Here is an 18,201-nt window from a genome sequence, read left to right as displayed (position 1 = left end):
TTCTTCAGTATTCAGTATAGTTATTCAGTATAGTTAGAGCCTTAACTAGAGAAATAAAGTAAGAGAAAAAACTACAAATGCATAAATAGCAAAGGAAGAAGTCAAAGTCTCCCTATTTGCGATCATGATCCTCAAAAGGCCCTAAAAATTCTATCAGAAAATCCTTATATTTGATAGACACTTTCAGCAAAGTAGCAGGATCCAATACACACACACACACACACACACACACACATACACACCAATTGTATTTCTATACAATAATAATTAATTTTCCGAGAAGGCAATCAGGGGAAAATTCTCATTCACAATCACCAAAAAAATATAGAACACTGAGGAGTAAACCTAGCTAAGGAGAAGAAAAAAAATGTTTATAATAAAAAAACAAAAGACATTAAAAAAGTAAATAAAACACTGTTAGATGGAAAACGTACCATGCTGACAGATTGATAAGACTAATGTTCAAAAATAATTACATGACTAAATCAATCTACAGTTTCAATGTCATCTCCATCAAAATTTCAGTGAAATTCTTTACAGAACTAGAAAAACTAACGCCAAGATTTACATGAATGTAAAAAAATGCCCTAAATAGCCTAGGAAATCACAAGCAGAAAGAACAGTGATGGAGGTACTTGGTGTCAAATTATACAGAGCCATAGTACCAAAAAAAAAAAAAAAAAGTACTGACACAAAAACAGACATGAAGACTGCGGTAGTCTAAAATGTAATTGGCTCCCTTCCATAAGCTCACAGGGAGTGAAACTATTAGGAGGTGTGGCTTTGTTGGAGGAAGTATGTTGCTGTGGGGGCGGGTTACACTCAGTTTACTGCCTAGTGTCTCCGTTGACTTCCTGTTGTCTACAAACCAAGATGTAGTCAGCACCACATCTGTCTGCGTGCCTGCATGCTCCCTGCCGTGATGATAGTGGACTAAACCTCTGAAACTGTAAGCCAGCCACCACAAGGAAATGTTTTCTTCATAATAGTTGGCATGGCCGTGGTGTCTCTTCACAGCAATAAAAGCCTAACTAAGACATAGATAATGGAAAAGAACATGGAGGAATAAACCCATACAGCTACCGTCACCTACTATTTGACAATGGTGTCAAAGCCACACACTGGAGAAATGACAGCTTCTTTGTCCTAGTTAGATGGCTGCCAACTTGACTCAGTCCAGGGTCAATTGAGGAAGTCTCAATGAGGGGATTTCTCAGATCAGATTGACCTGTGGCCATGTCAGTGGAGCACTGTCTAATGATTAATGGAGCACAGCTCAGCCCACCGTGAGTGCTGCTGTCTCTGGGAAGGTGCTGGTCTGGGACTGTATAACACGCTGGCTGAGCAGAGAACAGAAAGCAAGTCAGTAAACAGCATGTCTCCATGGTTTCTGCTCCACATTCCTGCCATCGGGTTTCTGCCTTGAGTTCTGTCCTGTTCCCTCAGTGATGAACTGGGCCATGCAGGAGAAAGCCAAAAGAAACCCTTTCGTCCCCGGTCTGCTTTTGGTCATGGTGCTTATTGAAGCAACAGAAAACAAAGGCGAATACTCCTAAACCAAGATCGTTGATGTCACTGGGTACCCACATGTAGAAGAATGAAAGTAACTAGATCTGTATCTCTCACTTTCCATAAGTATTAACTTAAAACTGCCCAAAGACCTTATAAAACAGAAACGTCAAAACGTGGAAAACATACACAAAAACTTTCAAGACACAGGCATACGCAAGAACTTTCTGAAAAAAATTCCCATTATCACAGAAAATAATCCCAAAAATTTATAACTGAGATAACAAAAAAATTGCCTATGACAGAAACACTCACCAGAGTGCTGAGGCAGTCTACAAAATAGGGAAAAAAAAATCTTTGTCAACTCTACATATGTATTATGTATATAAATATCTATTTGATAATATAAAACATGATTAAAATATAATTACATACACTATTTACATATGTATAGTTGCATATTATATAATGCACATATGCATAATTCAATATTATTTATCATTAAAATATACTTTACATATATTATTTACATATGTATAACTGCATGTTATATGATGCATATACTCATAATTATATATTACATATACTATAAGAGAAATTATATCATAGTTATTATAATATATAATAAATATATATATCTATTTATATTCTGGGGTTTATTACAGAAAATATAAAAACGCAAAGATTTACATTAAAACTTAAGCTTCTAAATCTCTTAAGCAATAACAGGCTAATGAACTAAATAGGCAATTCTCAAAAGAAAAAAAGTATCTAATAAATATTTGAAAAGGAGTTCAAATCCTTAACCATTAAGGAAATGAAAATAAAGACTACTTTGAGATTTCATTTCCCCATAGTCAGAATGGTTATCACAAAGAAGCATACAACAGATGCTGGTGGGGCATAGGAAGATTTGTTCACCATTGGTGAAAATTTATGTCGAATTAGCCACTATGGGTAACAGTATAGAGATTTCAAAGCTTTTATAATATATATTTACAATATATAGAACTTCCGTATACCCATCCATACCATCCTGAGTATATACCCAAAGGACTCGAAAACCCACCGCAAAGATAACTGTACAACAATGTTTATTGATACCCTGGTCACTATAACTAGGAAATGAATCTAGTTTACATGTACACCAACAAATGAGTGTACAAAAATAAGTGTGGCACACACACACACACACACACACACACAGTGGAATCTTATTCACCTATGAATTAAAAGCAAATGACATTTGTAAGAAAGTGGAAATAATGTTAAAATAAGCAAGAAAAAGAGTACATTTTCTCTCATATGTGAAATCTAGGTGTGTGTGTGTGTGTGTGTGTGTGTGTGTGTGTGTGTGTTATATGATTAGGTCATGGAACTGTAAAGGGAACCATGAAAATGGAAGACGAGATTAAAGGGTGGAGAGTCTGGGAATGGGATAGCAATGTCATAAATGTAGAAATGGCACTATTAGATGTTGGGATGGGACAATCACGGGGAAGTCAGGGGAACAGAGTAAGGATGACTAAGAAGAGAAACTGCCATCCAGAAACCCTTTTACATTATATACTAAATTCAAAAATTAATAAACTAATGTTAAAGTAGCTTGAACGGGGTGACTAATGCAGAGTGATTGAGAACCTCCGGATTGTCGACATTTGCTGGATCGGAGGGATCTGCTCTGCAATGCTGGTGCTCTCTGCCATCTCCCTAACCTGAGTCCCTGTGGCTCTGTTTATACAGTGGATCTGGAAGGGACATTCAAAGGTTTTCTGATGGGGCAACGACTTGCCAGGAATCCCAGCGAAAACAAAGCTTTGCTATGAATTTAGGGATGTTCTGTTCCCCCCACCCACACACAAGATTAACAAGCAGCTCTTACATTCACAGTCCAGGCAAACAACCTCCAAGGTGGTCAGCATCAGACCGAAGCAGTTCACTGTAAGCAACGGAGAGGAGGGCCCACGAAGTCTAGCCTGAAAAGCTGAAGGACTCAGAAAATGTCCATCTGAGCTTGTGGTCCATGCCCGTGTGTACCTATGCTGGTTGGTCTGGTTGGTCACACTACAGAACAGTGCTTCTTTCCATACCCATCTCTAACAATTTCTCAAACAATACCTAACTCTTCTCCCATAGGACTCCCAGGGATAAATGCATTGCTTTATTGTTTTTGCTTTGAGACCAGGACACATGTTTCTCTGACTGCCCTCAAAGTAGCCATGTCGCTGAATATTGAAACTTTAAACTTCCAGTCTCTGCTTCCTGAGGGCTGGAATTACAGGCACGAGGGTCCTACTTGTTGAACAGCGATACTTCAAGTATGCCCCTATACTTAAAGGTGCTCAGGTCAGGTTCATACATTAGTAGACTCTCTCCCTGGGTAATCCAAGCATACAAAACTCAGATAACGCAGTAAAAACCTTTGAGAGTATCCGGCTTGACATGTTTTCTCAGCCCAGAGCTTGGCAAAGCACAGCTCCAAAATGACTCGTTCTGCTTCCCCTCCTCAAATGTCAAGTTGCATTTGCATAGTGCAGTCAGCAATCTCCGGCCTCTCTGCTACCTCAAGATGTCCAGGACCAGGCTACGCAGCTGCCCTAGACCGCTGAGTCATCTTCCTCTCAGGAAGCTGCTTTTGCCTTGAGTAAATAGGTAGGCAATTTTCTGTTCATTTCAGAGAGAAAGCCTACGTCTTAAAAAAGAGTAACTGCGTAGCTCAAGGTCACATGCACACTCTGCCTGGTTAGGAATAAAACCCAGGTGGTTCCTAACAGGTCTTTCTGTGCCTCCTACTGCAAAGGAGGCTATCTTTTCATATTTACATATATTGTTCCCAGATTGCTCACTGAAAACTCTGCCCAAATATTGAAGGTAAAATAGCTTTATGTATCCAATAGAGAGAGCATGTATGTATAAAAAGAAATTTTTCCCACATGAGGAGTGAATCAGTGTAGAGAACATTTGTTCGGTTGTTTCCTTGTGAAATAAGAGCGCTCCTCCTGGCTGCCACAAAAAAATCCAAACGCTCCATTCTGTTACTAAACAATCTCTTTAACACCAAACCAAAAATAAGTCACAATGTTAAATCAAACATCTTGCAAGCCAAATAAAAGGTCTGTGCCAGATGTATCCGAGTTAGAGGGGGACTGTGTCAGAACTGTCTGAGAAACTTTCTCTTAGATTACCAGTCAGTAGGGTACCAGCATCTGCTGATGCCAACTGAGAGGCATGAATCATCACAGGCGGCTTTAGAAAAGGCATTTCCTCCCACGGTTAGCAATGGCTGACTCACCAGAACCCTCCAGATACTACACTGCATGAATGACTCAGTCTACCAAGGACAGAGCACAGTCCTTCTCTCCCCTTGGGCCAGGATTTCTCGTCTCAGTTATCACTTACTTGTTAACTCACTTCAAAGACAAAAAAAAAAAATCTTGGTCGATTCTTCATCCTCACTCAAAAATTATAAAGATATTTGCTGAAGTGCTGCAGGAGAACGGAGAGGAAACATTATGGCTCATACTGGAAGTCATCCTTGGCTGGCCCACCTTGGGAGACGAAGCTGGGTAATAACTACAGTTAAGTTTGATGAAATGTGCAAAGCTTCTTACAATCAATCAATACCCTACTGGGTGAGAACAATGGCTTGTCCATCTAAATTTTTGGTAGCCAATGGTCGCGTCAATGCTATTTAGTGTGTGTGTGTGTGTGTGTGTGTGTGTGTGTGTGTGTGTAGCTTAGATAACTGTTCTTTTCAATAGCATACAAACCTCCCAAAAAAGGGGTCCACATCTATAGGTTCTTCCTCTTCCATCTCATCCTTGGCACTCCCCTTCCATGGTAATCTTCTTGAAGGAATGTTCCAGTTATTACTATAGTGATCTATAGTGATAAACAGTACAAGTTTGGAACTAGGTCACCTGACTCAAATTCTAGACCAACCAATAAATTTTTACTCTTCTCACCTCAGTTTCTCACCTGTGACACAGGGCTTGAGAGATGTTTGTGTAACTTTAGACGGTGTTACGATGACTATGTAAGAAAATGGTGCATCCATCGCGAGGAGTACACGCTCTGGAGAGAGACCTGGGATTAAATCTGTAATTTCGTTGTCCACAAAATCATAATAGTTATCTCATTCTAAATTGGAGTGCCACAAATCAGCTAAAACCTCTGGCTTGCAGCAGCATTAATCTGTTGTCACCTTTCTCAGTTTCTACAGGTCAGAAATTGGGGAGTGACTTGATTAGGTGACTTGATTAGCGCAGGATCTCCCAGGCGGCTACCTCAAATGTCAACTGGTCGTGGAGTCTGCAGGGGCTAGGTGGTGTACTCCCATGGTCTCTCACTCACGTTGCAAGTTGCTACAAGTTACTGGCAGGGAAACTCAGCCCCTTTCCACATGGACCGCCCATAGGCTGTTGGAATATTCTGGTGTGGTATGGGGACTGGCTTAGCCCTGGGTAAATAAGACAAGGAAGCAAAGCAGAAGCCAAGTGCCTTTATGGTCTCATCTTGGAAGTTATATATGGCCACCTTGACCCTATCCTATGATGAATCTGGAGAGCCCCAGTTCAGGGTGACTCAAGGATGATACGGGCAGTGACAATTGCTGTCATTGCCTTTGAAAATCCCCATTGGGAAGAGTTTGAGATAGGGTTCTGTGAGTTTGTGAGCCCTTCCGTCTCGTTATCTCTTGAACAGAGAATGACAACATACTCACAGGATTGTTATGATAATTCATGAGATATGGCTATAAAGCATTTGGCATCTAAGAAGTCTCAAAAACTGCTACATATTATCATCAATCCAGTGACAGTGAAAATATTTAAGAATTTTCCCCAAGGAAGAAGGCATTCCAGAGAATAGGCAAAACACTATAAATTCCATACCCCCGTTTCTGCTCCATTCTTATTCGTGTTGACTTCATTGTTTACCACATGTATGAGGCTTTCTCATAAGATTTGCACTCAAAACCTGTTGATCCATTGCATGCAGTGTGGTCTCTGTACAGATAAACAAGTGTGTATCTATATAGATAGCATTAGCTTCTCATGGAGATAATAGCATTCGAGTGCATGGAAGTTCAGTTTCAAGAGAAAACATCAAGGCCAGTGTTAAAACACTCCCTTTTCACAGCTCTCACATGGAAGGGCCTATATCTGAGAGCGTTGAGTATATGGGTATATACGGACATAGCAAACCGCACTTCTCAAGTTCCATTTATTCACTATGGAGCTGACTCAAGTATCTGTTTTGTTCATACACTGGTCTAAATTTCAGATTGAGGCTGTCTCGGTCTTCCAGGCTGCCATGTTTATTCCTACCTGTGACTCCCTCTCTTAGTCCCGGGCATGACCAGCTCCTGCTTATCACGCACAACTGAGCTCAGGCATTAGCCTTTAATCGAGGACTCTGATGACCACCAGAGTTAGTCTCTTCTCCCTCGACACTACCACGTCACTGTCTGATGGTTACACAACCCTTTCACTCCTGCAAGTGTTCAGTTATCGTAAACTCCCCTGTTTGAAACTCTCTCCTTTCTAGAAGCTTGAAAGAAGCGGGGACTCTCCATCATGATTGCATGATTGAAATTTACACCATAGAACAGGTAACACATCACTCTTGCCCACTTTCCCCAAAACTTTGGAACCCCTAATTTTACCTGCTACACTTAGAAGACTGAAAAGAGTATAATGGAGAAAACAAATGAGACCCCAAAGCCTTAAAGGGAAAAAGAATGAGTTACAAAGTAATACCAAGCTAGCTTAAAGTTGGAAGAGAGCTTAGAGGTGGTTTTGTCCAACCTTGTCATATCACACACACACACACACACACACACACAAACACACACACACAAGTCTCAGAGACAGACTCTGCAACGGTAGATAGTAAAGAGTGTTCTCACAAACCACAGGGTGTGTCAGATTCATACATGGTAAATAAAGACCTTTCCATCCTGAACTCAGGAAATGCTCTCTACACATCCCCCATTCCTACAGGCAAAAATCTACGGGGCTCTCCTGAAACTTCCTGCTCCTGGAATAGCAATCATGATGACTTGTGTTTATGAATGACTTACATTCAACCAACCCCTCTCCCTTCCCCATCTTCCTGTATTTCTTCCTTCTTTCCACAATAGCGTTTGTGTGTGTGTGTGTGTATGTGTGTGCATGTATACTTATGTGTGTGTTTCTCTTTCTTTCTTTCTTCCTTTCTTTCTTTCTTTCTTTCTTTCTTTCTTTCTTTCTTTCTTCCTTCCTTCCTTCCTTCCTTCCTTCCTTTCTTTCTTTCTTTTTCCAAATAGTACCAGTCAGCTGTCTGGGTAGCTTACCCACTTTAGTATAACAGGAAAATATATAAGGCTTAAAAGTGAACTTCTTGACTGTCACACTTAGAGGAGCACTGAACATTCTGGAACTGCTGGGGAGAGATGCTTCACCTGGTCCGGGGAGGCTGGGGATGAGGGAAGGTATTTCAAGAAAAAGACATGAAATAAAAATAGAAAACAAGATAAGCAGAACATAATAGACAAAGTGAACCATATCTTTTATCTTATTTTTAGATTACATAATCATTTATTTATTCATTTATTAATCTTTGAAATTTTTATACACAGATACAATGTATCTCAATTGGTGATAGGGCAAGCCAGTGCAGAGTTTCCTCCAGTTTGTATTCTTTTTTTAAAATTAAATTTATTTTAAAAAACAGTCTTTTCTCATCTTACATACCTATCCCAGTTCCCACTCCTTCACCTCTTCCTGCTCACCTCCCCTTCCCCCCTCACCCCAGTTCCCCGTCCACTCCTCAGAGAGGGTAAGGCTTCCCACGAGAAGCCAACAAAGTCTAGCACATCACTTTGAGGCAGGAACAAGGCCCTCCCCTCTATATATAGACTGAGCAAGGCATTCCTCCAAAATGAACAGACTCCAAAAAGGCAGTGCAAGCACTAGGGATAAATCCTGGTCCCACTGCCAATGACCCCACAGACTACTCAAGCCACACAACTGTCATCATATTCAGAGGGCCAGTTTGGTCCTATGCACCCCTGCTGTCAGTCCAGAGTCAGTGAGCTGTTTCTGTGGTTATTCCCATTATAGTCGTGACCCTGCCACTTGTATAATTCCTTCTCCCTCTCTTCTGCTGAACTCCGGAAACTTGACCCAGTGCTTAGCTGTGAATCTCTGTATCTGCTTCCTTCAGTTGCTGGATGAAGGTTGTATGATGACAATTTAAAAAGACATCAATCTGATTACAGGGGAAGTCCAGTTCAGGTACCCTCTCCGCTATTGCGTAGGGTCTTAGCTGGGGTCATCCTTGTCGATCCCTGAGAATTTCCCTAGAGTCAGGTTTCTCCCTCACTCAAGATATCTTTTTCCTTGCTCTCCCTCTCTGTCCTTCCCCCAGCTTAACCATCCCATTCCCTCATGTTCTCCTCATTACTCCCTTTCCTCTCTCCCTCCCATTCTGTCCTGCCAACCCCCCCCCATCCCAATTTTCATAGGAGATCTTGTCTAATTCCTCTTCCCAGGGGAATTCTTGCTAAGGTCATTTTTAGGTTTAACTAGAATTTGATCTTGACAGGAAACCCCATGAAAATTATTAAACTCTCTTCTGGGAACCCACCATTGAGATGCCCCAGCGAACTCATCTTGACTTCTGTTAAACGGCTTGCTTGTGTAAAATGTTCCCCTGGGGCCCCACAGCTACTGAGCGAGCAGCTTGGCAAAATAAATAAATAAATATTTTAAAAATCCCCAACGTGTGATTTTTGTTTTCAAAAACCCTTACTCTAAATGTGTGGTGCTACACTTGGTGCTATGGTACCTGAATACATTAGTGCAACCCCAGCCAGCTGGAATAAAGACTTCCAGTTGGCTGTAATGGTCATCTCTGGTAGGCTCCCTTTAGCAGATCACATCCCTGCCCTTCAATTCCTCTGCCCCATCCCAAAACTGCTCAATTTTGTTTTGTTTTATCTTGTTTTTTTGTTTGTTTAATTGTTTTAAATAATCCATTGAACTCAATTAGTGCTGTCTTCCTGGGGCACAGGGTAACCTACCGATGGTCACTTCCTTAAACAAACAAACAAATAAACAAAACCCAAAGGACTGTCTTACCCCTGCAGCTACGAATTGCCATTGATTTCTCAGCTGGAAGCTAGAAATGGGTCATTGGCAGCCTCCCTCTCCGTGCTTCAGGCTAGAAGTCTGAACAGGCTTGACTTGTGCAGGTCTTGTTCAAGACCTGTATGAGTTCATGAGTGCAACGGTCATGTCACTTCCAGAGGCTGGCATTACACAGCACCCCTTCCCGTCTTGCATGCTTTGTACTCCCTCATCTACAGTGTTCTCTGAGTCGTGGAAGAAGGGTTTGCTACAGATGTTCCCTGTGTAGTCAACCACTCATGATCTTTCTCTGAGCTCTTTGAACAACTATGGGACTGAATTAAACACTCCCCCGGCAATAAGAGGCTTCTCTGACCAAAGTTGAGAGCAGTGATGATGTCTTGTTTGAAACTTAGCAAACAGCACGTCGGAGGCACATTTCAAAATCAGCTGATTGAATCTGAGGTCTAATCTACGTGAGCACAAGGGGCAGGTCATAGACGGTCTAGACAGAAAGATAGCAGTGGTTTCTGCTAGTGCAATAGAAAGGAGAGATGGGAGATGGCACTGATGGGACACAGCAACTAACTGGAATCAGGATAAGGTGAGTGGACTGAAGGTGATTTCAGGGATGCTGCCCAAACTTCTTGGCATCACTGGCCAAAGGGCCTGTTCTCCAATACAGGAACCCTATGCAAAGGTTCTTTTGCTGTTTGGCCTGGAGATAGAAATGAGTCTGGACTTGGAAAAAAAATGGGTTTGAGTTGCCTCTGAAACACTTCCATAGAATGTGTCCAGGAAGCAATGGAACATAAATGTAAGAAGCTGAGGAGAGAAATCTGGAAAGAAATATCGATTCATGAGTCATCGATCTATAGCTAAAAATAGTTCCAATTGTTCTTGCTTTTGCATAACAAATACAAGCTACAAAAGCATAAAGTTGCTTGCCCAGAGTCATCCTAGTATGTTAGTGCAGGAATTTAGACCTCGTTTTCCTGACTCCCATGGCTGTGCCTTCCCTACAGGCACTTACGGCAGTAGCTGTGTGCTCTGATGATTGGCAGAAAGCAGGGCTGTGGAGCCATGCTCTCTTAACTTCCCCTGCAGACTTCTATTATGAACAGAGAAACTGAATCTCTGTTAGGTGTAGGATTAGATATGTTTTGCAATACAGCCTGCAAATTGCCCACTGACAGCAACTAGTCACTTACTCCTGCTCCTTGGCAAGAAAATTTCAGAAATATCACCCAGACATTCCCTCTGACTCCTGTCATCTTCAAACTGCCTTTCACATATCCCCTTCTTTGACAATTGTCGATGATCTGTGCTACCTATCCAAAATGTCAAGGCTCCACTTTGTCAAGACTGGGAACCCAACAAGCCACTGGTGCAGTAATGATGTGGAAGTGGCAGCTTCTGTCGTTGAATACTTAGATAAAGTGCTTTTAAAATAACTATATATTGAGTAACAAACAAGTGATACAGCATTCCCCTCTGTATGCTGTGAATACCATTGGTTAATAAAGAAACTATCTTAGGCCTGAGCAGGGCAGAACAGAGATTGGCGGGGAAAACTAAACTGAATGCTGGGAGAAAGAAGGCAGAATGAGGAAGAAACCATGTAGCCCCACTGGAGACAGACACGGGAACTTTACCTAGTAAGCCACAGCCTTGTGGCAATACATAGATTAATGGAGCTGGGTTAACTTAAGATAAGAGTTAGCCAGAAATACACTTAAGCTATTGACCAAACAATATTGTAAATAATATGGTTTCTGTGTGATTATTTCAGGGCTGAGCAAACAAACAAGTGACTTCCTACAACAAATAAGGAGAGTAAAAGATCAAAAAATGAATTCATCTTTTCAGATGCATCATTTTATTTTCTTTGGAACACAATGGGAAATGACGAGAGATCTGAAAAAAATGAAAACTTGGAAACACTATCAATGATTTTTTTTTTCTCATGGGAAGGCTTGCTCACTGCTCAGCATTTTTAGTTCAAACAGCTACCTTCTGAAAATTTAAGGCCATTTCTTGTCACCACCTTCATCCTTAACTTCTAAGCCAGAAGCCATCTTCAAATGTACCCCAAGTTCTACACTTACAAAAGATGGTCTTTCCTTCAGCTTACAGCCAATTGTCTTTGATGCCCCTTTCTCATTCTCCATTTTAAATTCACAATCTATCCTGGACATTCTATTCCTGTCATGCCTCTTGGATCTCTTCATTTCCCATTATTTCTATGATAATGCTTTGACTAAATCAACATCCCATTTCCCCTGGCCAACAGCATGGCCCTGATACCTGACCTCCTGGGTCTGCTTTGGCCTCTCTCTGATTTGTGCCTCACATGTAGAGTATTTCACGAACACAGACAGTCAGGCCACCCCTAGAGGAGGATATCGTCCCTTTGTTCCCATACTCACAAGCTTTGGGTGCTCTGAACCTGCCTGCCTCTCTGGCCACCTCCAGTCTCTCCGGTTTCTTTCAGTTTCTTCCATGTCTGCCCCAGTGTGAGGCCCTCACACTTTCAGATCCCCCTGCCTAGCATGAGCTTCCCATCCTACGGCATCCACTGGGCTCCCCAACATCCTTCATTGCCTCTCCTCTGAAAGTGTCTCCCTGATATCTTCCTCAGCTGTCAGTGACGGTTTGTGCTCAGTGATTGATCATAAGTTTCTGTAATTTGATTTATGTATTTCTCCTCCACTAGATTAAATGCCTCATGAGGGCATGGTCATATATAATTTGCTCACCCTTTTAGCTAAGCAGTTATCCCAACTTTACAGCACTGTCTAGACATACGAGAAATGCTCACAATTTCTGTCTGTTGAAAAGATGACCTGTTACTTTCTATTCTTAGCTTTTCTATTTAAAAGAGATGGTCACAGTGATGTAGTAGCACACACCCAACTACTTGGTAGGCTGAGGCAAGAGGATGTCAAATTCAAGGTCATCTGGAAAGTTTAGCAAGACCCTGTCGCAAAACAAAATTTTTTAAAAAGGGAAGGCATGTAGCTCAGGGGTAGGGTGTTTGCCTAGTGTGCACACTATAAATCTAGCACTGGAGAGGCTGAGGCAGGAGGGCTATAAGTTTGAGTTCAGCCTAGGATATATAATGAGACTGTTTCACTGAAAAGAAAGGAGGGAAATAAGAAAAGATGAATATGAATTTCTAATGTATATTATTCCTTCTGAATGGTGACTATGGCTTTTATAAAAATAAAGGTGAAAAATATAATCTACACTGTTTAATGAGTCCTGTATGTGTTAAGAATAGCCATGAATCTATAATTCAGCATCTTCCTTTTTCAAAATTTCTAATGGTTACAAAAATGGCAAAGAGGAAAATACAGATAGGAGTAAATGAGGTCAAGGGAGGCAGGTAGCTATGTGTTTGGGCTTCACAGTAGACAAAACTCATTTGTGTGTCCTTCCTTCATTCCACACACTTCCAACTTTGGGAAGCTGAACCACATTAGACTTTAATAAAATTAGAGAATTTTCCCAACCCCCCTGTTTACTCATTTGTTTTCAGGCTTGGGGGTTTATTAACTAAAAACATGGAAAAAAATCTTTTTATCTCTGACATTCCCTTGAAAATCAGAGATGAAAGTGGGTTTGCTACTGAGGAGGGAAGATCCAGGGTGGATACCAATAGTGACTTCAGATATGTGTGGCTCTAATGAGAAAAGATGAACGCTCAGAATTCTGCCTGGTACTCAAGCAGCCCTGTTCAGATGTACTGAATTCCATTAACAAGGACTGAGGGAACGGTAGGTGAAGAAGCGTAAGAAATGGAAAGAACATTCGAGACAGTGAAAAAAAAGTCAGAATTCTAGTGTTCAACTTGATCACATCATAGCCATTTGACAAAACATCCTAAGGTTCAGAAACTGTGCAGTGTGTCAGGGATGAAAATTAGGCTGAGAGATGGGTGTGGAGGTATCCAACTACAATCCCAGTACTTAGAAGTCTGAAGCAGGAGAACTGTCACAAATCTGAGGCTACTCTAGGTATATATCAAAGACCATTCCAGTCAGGACCTCATAACAAGAGCCTGTCTCAAGCAAACAAACAACAAAGAGATTTCGTTCAGAAAGCAGACTATACCATATGTGCTTCCCTCACTCCCTTGAATCATCCCAGAAACGGACTATAAGGATGAGGGGAAGTAGCCCATCCATTAGCACACTGGGCACTAAAAATTTTGAAGTGGTTACATAATGAGAAAAGAAGCACATGGAAGAACTCATGCCGAGGACTGCAGTAGAAACAGGAGTTGTTATTGTTATATACTCCATTTTTCTAAAACTATCCTGATGTGGGAAGTCCTTCTGTATAAGTGTTGTTTTTATTGATTAATGAATAAAGAAGTTGCCTTGGCCTGTGATAGGGCAGAGTAGAGCTAGGCAAGGAAACTAAACTGAATGCTGGGAGAAAGAAGGTGGAATCAGTAAGACACCATGGAGACACCAGAGGAAAAAGATGTGAGCTGCCAGCTGGAACCTTGCCAGTAGGCCACGGGACTTGTGGTAAAATATAAAATAGTAAAAAATAGGTTAACCAATGATATGAGAACTAGCTAGCAATACACTTAAGTGATTGGCCAAGCAGTGATTTATATAATATAGTTTTATACATGGTTATAATCTACATGGGAAGTAGAAAAAGACAAGATCTCTTGAGTAAACAGGGAGTAAAATGGGAGAGGGTTGAAGGGGAGGGGGAAAAAAGGAAGTGGGCAGAGAAAATGTATAGCTCAATAAAATCAATTTAAAAATAATATAGTTTCTGTGTGATTTTTTCATGGTCTGGGCAGCCAGGAATGAACAAGCGGTCTCCTACTATACTATCCCATAAAATACAAAGGGAAAAACTCCTACCAAACTTTGATACAGAATCACATTGGTATCAAAACCAGGTGTGGGTAAGAGAACAAAACAGGACAATTTTCCTGACAGACACAGACACAAAAATTGTTGTAAAGTTTAATATCCATTACTGATCAAAACCCCTGGTGTGGGAGAATTATCTGTATTCTGTCAATCATATTTTAATAAAACGCTGATTGGCCAGGCAGGAAGTATAGGCGGGAAAGCTAGACAGGAAGTAGAGGTGGAGCAAAGAGACTGGGAGTTTTCTGGGAAGCAGGAAGCTCTCAGCATTCCTGCCCAGATCACCGAAGAAGCAACATGTGAGCTGACAGCTGAAAAAGGTACCAAGCCATATGGCTAACATAGATCAAAATAATGGGTTAATATAAGATATAAGAGTTAACAAGAAGCCTGAGCTAATGGGTCAATCAGTTTATAATCTTATGGAGTCTTATGTGTGATTTACTTTGGGGCTTTCCAGCTGTGGGGTACTGGGTGGGACAGATACCCCAACAAGCAGGCCCCTTCATGCTTCAAACCCCAAAGAAAACATATTAGGAATATATCTCCACATGACAGAACCTATGGTGGTGGTTCACTTTATCCACTGATAGTTTTATGGGAAAATACAAGACTTCTTCTCCAAAAGGCTCAGATTGACATCACCCTTTTAAATGTCAGTTTGTCTTGGAACTAAACTGCAATGCAGGACTCTCATTAAAGAGATGCAAGGAAGCTGCTTCGAAGTTATTTGGCCAAATTTTCAGATCATAACGCTCACATAAGCAGATTTTTCAGATTTGTTATGATTTAAAACATTAGCTCAAATCCACTTTCCTGTGAAAAACTACTTAAAATTTCACTGCACCCTTGATGTTAAGCCCAAAAGGAACCGTAGTAAGAAAAAGACACATGATATAAAATTTAGGGATCTAACTCAGGAGTTTGGTAATTAAAAAAAATTGGTATTTTAAAGGCACAGTGTAATCAGAAAGCAACTGATATAAACTTGATTAGGAAGTTAGAGGATTCAAAGATGAATAAATTGCAAAAGTGTGTGTGTGTGTGTGTGTACTCTCATGGGGAATTTAAAGAAGATACATGTGTAACTATCAACCAGCATCTTAAGTCAGGTTCCCAGAAAATCCTGAAAAGAGTGTTTACAAGTTATTTATGGGTAAAGTGCTTTTTTGAGAAAAGAATGTGCACACAGGAAACAAACAAAAGGTACAGGAAGCAAACCAAGCCTGGACATTGCTCACTGCCCTAAAGAAAGGGTCCCCCTCGAAGCAAGCTGGGCTACAGAGATAGACAGTCAACCTACAATTAACTCTTATGAGAGGGACTACCTCTTTGGTGAAGCAACTTTAAGTATGCCAAGAACAAATCTTTAAGGGGATAGCTGTGACCTATTAGACGCCAGCACTTACTGCAGCTGAGACGTGCTTTAAGTAAAGTAACATCTCTTATAATGGGGGTGGACTGGGGCGGCAAGCAATTTAAAGTGCCAAGAAAGATAAAAAGCTGTATAAAAAGCCATTTGTCCAAATATGAACATATTTAGATGTTGCAGGGCAAGTCTGAAGAATACTACTTAAGTCAGGTGTCTCATTTGATGTTGCTGCTGGAAATATTCTGTTACTAATTATGTGGATTTAATTATAGGGCTGATTTCCTCCTCTGTGAGACTAATCACTAATTAGGCTAATTACTAGCTAAGGATACTACTTACAAAAGTAGAATTGTTAATATTTTGGAACTGACTATAAATATAGCATGTAACAATTAATACTAGCTAAAACACAGACGACAAAAGTAAAAAAAAACTTAACAACTTAAAGTAGTGGTTGAATGGGTCTAAGTTAGGAATAAAATGCGATATTTGGAAGAAGAAATTCTAAGAGAATAAAAACCTTAATCTTCCATGATGTAGCTAATATTTTTTTCTAAAATTGAAATGCTGTTTTTTAGTAATGTAAATATATGGGAAATCTACATAATGCATATACAACCAACAAAAAGTTGCAAGAGAGCATGGTTCTATAAATAAACTAAATTTTTTTCTTTGAGAGAAGAAAATAATAGCTTCTACCTAAGGCTCATAAACAAATAAAGAGGCACAATATTTATAAAAATAAATACTATGTGTATCAGTCAAAGTTCTCCAGAGAAACAGAATTTATGGAATGTACACACATATATATATATATATATATATGTATATGTTTACATAGATATGGGATTTATTAAAAATGGCTTCTTACAGGCTGTGTCCAACCGGCCAATTAGTACAATGGTTGCTTACCAATGGAAGTTCCCAGAATCCAGTAGTTGTTTCATCCATGAAGCTACACATCTCAGCTGATCTTCAGCGTACACCAAAATCCCAAAGAAATAGGCTCTAATGCCAGCGAAGGAATAAACTTGCCAGCAAGAGCAAGCAGGCAAAGAGTATAAACGTCCTTCTTTCATGTTCTTTGTCCAAACTGCCATCATATGGTGTGGCCCAGATTAACGGTGGAACTTCCCACCTCAAAAGGGCAGGATTAAAAATGGGTCCTCCCATTTCCAATGATTTAATTAAGAAAAAAATCCCTCACAGCTGTACCCTGCCATTTGGGTTTTAGTTAATTCCAGATTAGCCAGTGCCAAAGGTCCATATGAGTCATGGTGCCATAAAATTCATTTTGCCTGTGCTGCCTCTCATGGGTCAGTCCATTACAGTCATTGCTTTGTCTGGGCTGCTCCTTACAATACCTACCCCCACTTTGCCCTTTGAGATTCAGTACTGACACCTGACCCCTGCTACTTCAGAGCCCAAATAAACACATTGCATTTAATTAATTCAACTGACCAGCAGCATCTCCAACCCTAAGGTCTGGCACAAGTTAAAAAGAAGGCAACCACAAAGCTCTTCAAACGTGGTAGTGTCCGTCTCACCATTTGGTGTCTAATAAGGTTAGTGAGGGGCATGTGCTGTGGGTCTTCCCATTGTGGGTTAGGTTTAACGCAGCATACCCGTTCTAGTATTGTAATTCCCCTGAGTCTTCAAAACCCCTTCATCAACATTACACTAAGGGATAGCAAACATGTCCAATTCCTGTTTAGCAAGCCATGTTTTGACAAATGCTTCATCCCACCATTCAAACTAACTTTTGACATTTTTCAAAACCGTGTGATCTTCCATATTAGACATAAACTCTCCACCCAGTGAACCCATATCAATAAGCTCAGCCTGATCCAGTTTCATGTTCCTCGCCCCATTATCCCACACCCTTGAATTCCATTCCCACACATAGTCCACAGACTTCTGCTTGAATAAATGGGAAAACTCATTAGGCTTTTTCGGAGCGCTGCGCACCGCTGATGACAGCCTGCACAAAGAATATGGAGGAAGGAAGCTCACATTCTTTGCCTCGTTACTCTCCTTGGTAGGTCCATTCTTTCTCTAAAGCACCAACACTGTAAGGAACCAAACAACAGCAGCAATGCTGTCATCTTCGGGCAGCGGTTCTCAACCTTCCTCATGCTGTGAGCCTTTAATACAGTTCCTCATGCTGTGGTAACTTCAACCATAAAACTATTTTGGTTGCTACTTTATAACTGTAATTTTGCTACTGTTATGAATTGTGATATAAGTATCTGTGTTTTCCAATGGTCTTAGGTGACCCCTGTGAAAGGGTCATTTGACTTTCAAGGGG

Source organism: Myodes glareolus, chromosome 12, assembly GCF_982192425.1.
Source record: "Myodes glareolus chromosome 12, mMyoGla1.1, whole genome shotgun sequence".
Lineage (NCBI taxonomy): Eukaryota > Metazoa > Chordata > Mammalia > Rodentia > Cricetidae > Myodes > Myodes glareolus.
Note: the sequence above shows the minus strand (reverse complement) of the source record.